The sequence below is a fragment of the Leptonychotes weddellii genome, chromosome 16, assembly GCF_054177405.1.
Source record: "Leptonychotes weddellii isolate Sample4059 chromosome 16, ASM5417740v2, whole genome shotgun sequence".
Taxonomy (NCBI): Eukaryota; Metazoa; Chordata; class Mammalia; order Carnivora; family Phocidae; genus Leptonychotes; species Leptonychotes weddellii.
This window is the reverse complement of record NC_138384.1, coordinates 4,515,969-4,520,786: the sequence shown is the minus strand read 5'-3', so window position 1 is coordinate 4,520,786 and position 4,818 is coordinate 4,515,969. Positions and strand designations below refer to the sequence as shown.

The window sequence follows — 4,818 nt, the reverse complement described above, 5'->3', positions numbered from 1 at the left end:
GGTGTTATGCACAAACAATGAATCATGGAACACTACATCTAAAACTAATGATGTAATGTATGGGGATTAACATAAGAATAAAAAAAAAAAAGTGAATATTTGCCTTGACAGAATCCCAGGGAATACTAACTCCTGCTTCTCACATTCGTCTCCTTGCTCCCACCTCATCACTTCTCACGCGCGGAAATTCTCCCTGAGACCCTCCTGGGGGGTGGGGGGAAGAAAGAGCCCCTCCCACAATGACCCATTTCCTTACCATCTTATCAGGTCACTTTGTTAAAAAAAAACACACACGCACAGATGAGTACAGAAGTCTTAAGAAGGTACCCACGCCGCGATCACCTGGAATCTTCGGCCATCATTTATGAAGGTAAGTGTCTGCTTTTAGCTGCAGCTTCTTTAAAACTCTTTTTCAATGAATGGAAATGGGGGGAGGGGGGCCGTGAGTCACTGCCCAGAAACAAAAACCAGAGCGATTATGATTGAACTCCTCGCCCCACAAATCACTTTGGAAATAGGAAGGGAGTTTGTTTCTACAAGTCAGGTTGACTCTTAGAAAAGAATCAATTATAATGTTTTGCCCTCACACCAAGAGAGGTGCCTGGAAGTTCTTCAGACACCTGCCTCGGATAAGATTTATAGCTAATAGATACAGAACATCTGCTTCCGTGGGTCCCTGGCCACTGTTGGTGAAATGTAATGCTGTGTAGCTCCTTGAGCAAGGCCAAAGCATGTTTATAGACCGCATACATAAATGTCTCGAGGCTGCTCCCCTGCTTCCTGGTGGTAATCTTTATGGTATGTTTATAGTTTCCCACTTTGTGGATACATTTTGACCAATTACTCATATTGGACAGCAGCAAAATGTCTACCTTCCAAAGAGGAACAGTATCGTTGCCCAGAATTAAGAATAGCCCGGAGTTCAGGATCCGGTGTTTGGAAGCACTTCACTGCATATAACAGAAAGCACAGCCTCGTAAGCCAAAGGGGGTGGTATGGCCTCGCAGGGCGACAAATCCGCAGGGAGGGCCGCTCTGGGGAGCGTGAATTCCACACCTCCGCAAGACCATCCAGGACCCAGATTTATACCGTCCTGGTGCAACCCACAGAAAGAGAACACCTTTCTCCGTGTCTTTTTAAGATTGAAAAAAGATGTTTCCCCAAAGGTGTTCCTACCGCACTGCCCATCACCAAATGCCTGTGTCTGAAACCATCTTTGGCAAGGCACCAGGCCCTGAGTGATAGGCTGAGCTCTGTGATTCTCATCTTTTGGTTCTCACGACTTGGGGATCGGGGCTGTGACTGGCATCTGGTGGGTGGAGACCAGGATGCTGCTCTGCATCCTCCAACATGTACGTAGGACAGCCCCCACCACCAAGAATTAGCCAGCTCCACAGGTCAGCAATGGCAAGGGGGAGAAACCCCAGCTTGACCCATTCATGGTCCAACGTGAGCCCCGATGAGGCCCCTTCTAATAGTTCCTGGTTCCTTAGAGGAGATAAAGAACAAAGCCAGGATTCTATCAGAATCCTGTCGGGTGGACAGCCTACGGTGTGTTACCGACCTCTCAGATGTAGCTTCCAGATTATAAATTGTAACACTGGAGATGATTAAATGAGGAATTCGCTTGCTTTTGACGTTGGCTGCGCAGCAGAGCCCCTTGGGGAGCACTTCAGACCCCACGACCAGGCAGCACCCAGACCCACGCTGTCAGAGTCCCTGCAGGTCGACCCGGCCCCAGGCCTCGTGCTCAGCTCGCCTGTGCATCATGGTCGAGAGCTGCATTCGAGAAGGTCTGTCTAGTGCTGCTCATCGGGTGACGTAACTCCCTGAGCAGATCAGATGGGACTCTGCCAAGCTTCTGTCTGCCCAGCTGCCATGCCGACCTGGAGAGTTGAGGCTGGTACAGGTTATGTGGCGTTCGGTACGATTCACTTTTGCTTCAACCCCATCAGAAAGATTTCTGGTAATTTAAATATTATGGTTGTTCCTTTTAATGACACCCTCTCTCGGAAATAGAAGAAGGCCACCTGACTGATCCTGCTGCAAAATCCTATCGAGGTCAAGGATGGGCCCCAATTCTTCAGGCCACAGGAGTCCAGGACCGGCCTGGCACACACACTGCGTAGCTGGAAGAACTGCAAAATCATGTCCTACAGAGAAATCAGTCTCTGGTGTGTACCCAACTCACATGTTCCTCAGTCAGGACCCGTGTTCACCGGCCCAGAAGCAAGAATCTTAAAGAGACAGACTCTTCTGAAGCCAGCTGTCCAAATCACGCCGTCTTGCTAGCAGCCTTCCGAAAAGAAGGTTTATGATGGCCACAGGTGTGCTGGGGTCCGTGAGCCCCCATCACTGGCCACACCTTCTACCAGAACCCTTTCTCTGAGAGGTTGATCACATGACACATACATTTTGCCGGCATCAAAAGGAAAGGCAGCAAGATTCTTTCAGTGGGTCAGTCTCACTTCCTCAAGGCAGACGAGCCTTAACGAGGATCTGTCACCCAGCTTTGTCTTCCCGGCCACAGAGGGCAGACCCTGTGGGACCTCTCCGGCGCAGCTGAGCCGGTGTTTCTGGAATCACTGACTGAGAAAATGTACTTCGCCATGAACCCTGCCAGAAATGTCTCAGGTTTATTTAAGCTCATCTGAGTTCTGGAACAATTCTGGGGGAAAAATTGACTAGTAATGTTTTAACAAGTTCCTGTTCGGTAAGCTCATAGCTAAAGAATCTCTTTTGTACTAAGTAATGTAATAAACTGGGCAAGAACTCTTGGAAACTAAACTGATGTGCTAGCTTACCTGCTCGATGCCACATTTAACACCGTTGAAATGGTTTGTTTTTGTTTTTGTTTTTGTTTTTAAAGATTTTATTTATTTATTCATGAGAGACAGAGAGAGAGAGAAGCAGAGGGAGAAACAGGCTCCCAAGGAGCAAGGAGCCCGATGCGGGACTCGATCCCAGGACCCTGGGATCATGACCTGAGCCGAAGACAGACACTTAACCATCTGAGCCACCCGGGCGCCCAGCACCATTGAAATGTTAAGCATTTTCTTCCTTCGAAACTAACACCTGTTCTCTTCTGGGTTTTATCACTTCTTCAGAGGACCCTGTATTGGGTCTTGGTCCTTCTGAAAGGTTTGCAATGGCATCTGCTCTGGTCACGAAAGTGCTAACAATATTCATTCTTCTGCGTTCTACTGATACTCATTTTCCATAGTTGGTTCTGGGGTTCTTAAAATGGGGTCCCCAGGCTAGTAGCATCAGCATCCCCCGGGAGCTTGTTAGAAATGCAGTTTCCCAGGCCCTGCCCAGCCCCACTGAATCCGAGACCCTGGGGGTGGGGCCAGTTGGCCTGAGTTTTCACACACCCTCCAAGGGGTTCCGATCTCATTCAAGTGTGAGAACCAGGGCCTTAAGGTGTCAACTTCGGCTTTGGGGGTCAGACTAGTCAACAGTAAATCCCCTGGGCATTGCAGATTCCTGGCCTCCTCTTCTGTAAATCGGGATCCACTATGCACAGGGCAGGGGCCTGGGGATCCACATGGTCCATCAGTGCCCCAGCTTATTGTTTTTCTGTGTTATTTCCTACGCAGGAAAACATAGCACAGAGAAAGCACGGAGGATGATCTCGAGCTGTGGCGCTCCGGCCTGGGTTGGTCCTAAGGTAATTTACAAGGAATTGATTCTTAATTTCTGCAGAACATGCGGGCACCGGGCAGAGCGTGACCTTGCAGCCCGGTGAAATGAGGAGAGGGCCCTCCAGCCCATGGAGCTGAGCGTGAAGAGCCCTCACACCATGAAAGCTTGAATCACTTTAAATCAATTTGCTTCTTATTAAAATGTACTTCAATAAAAAATCATTTCAACTCTTAAGCCACAAAAGGATACCCAATCATTTAAAGCTTCCTGAGCGTTTCAGCTGATTAAAAAGGTTTTAGAGAGCATGGTAAATATTTCACTAGCAGGAGAAGTTATCCAATAAGGAGATTATTTATTAAAAAGTAGTAATTTATTGGTCATTTACCTTTATTTTCGTGAAAGTGCACACTTTCGGTCTGAACACGGTTTTTTTCTATTCCCGCAACAGGTGAGCCTGTGAGTTGATAATTCTGTCAAACGTCAATGTATTGAGATACAGTTTAGCTTGTGAAAGTAACAAGATTTTACTAATAACAAAAAAGAGATTTGTGAAATTACATTTTAAAAGGACTTTTGGAGGTTTTCAAGGATGGTTTTGGGTCCTTAAAAATAACTCACGTTTGCCATTTTGTAAAAAGAGTAAGTTTCTCGTTTATCTTTTGAGTTAGCTATCCTAAAGGAAGTAACTAACGCCTGACTTTTTCCTTCTTATTGGTAGAAAGGAAAGCATTTAACACTTAAGCCCAAAATGAAGGCTCCAAGTTCAAGTATTTACGGTCAAGTATTTTATTTCGGTAAGAAAAGGCATTAGAATGGCTTCAGTTGCAGGCAGCGACTAAGATGGCTTAAACAGGAGAGATATTTAAGGCCCTCATAAGATGAGAAGTCCGGAGGGTGGCAGCCCTGGGGATGCTTTAGCAGTCAGTTTCACTCCGCCCGGCCCGGCCAGCTGCGTGGTGCTCCTTTGGCTCCTCCCTCACCCTGGCCCAGATCCCCAAGCATCACGTCGTCGGGGGCCAGCCCAGCACCACTCCCAAGCCCTTTCTCTCTGTCCACCTCTGTTATGGGTTGTGTCCCGCCAGAAGGTATGTCCACATTAACCCCCGGTAACTGTGAAAGTGACCTTCTGTGGAAAGTCTCTGCAGATGTCACCCGGTAAAGGCGAGGCCAGGC

The 4,818-nt window shown here is 47.7% G+C and overlaps 1 long non-coding RNA gene across 1 annotated transcript; it reads left to right on the top strand.

The window, feature by feature from the left end:
• Positions 1-6: 6 nt before the first annotated feature.
• Positions 7-3,888, top strand: LOC145717636 (uncharacterized). The gene is made up of 2 exons (XR_014140979.1): positions 7-370; positions 2,020-3,888. It is a non-coding gene; the product is annotated as an uncharacterized LOC145717636 (long non-coding RNA).
• The last annotated feature ends 930 nt before the right edge of the window (positions 3,889-4,818 follow it).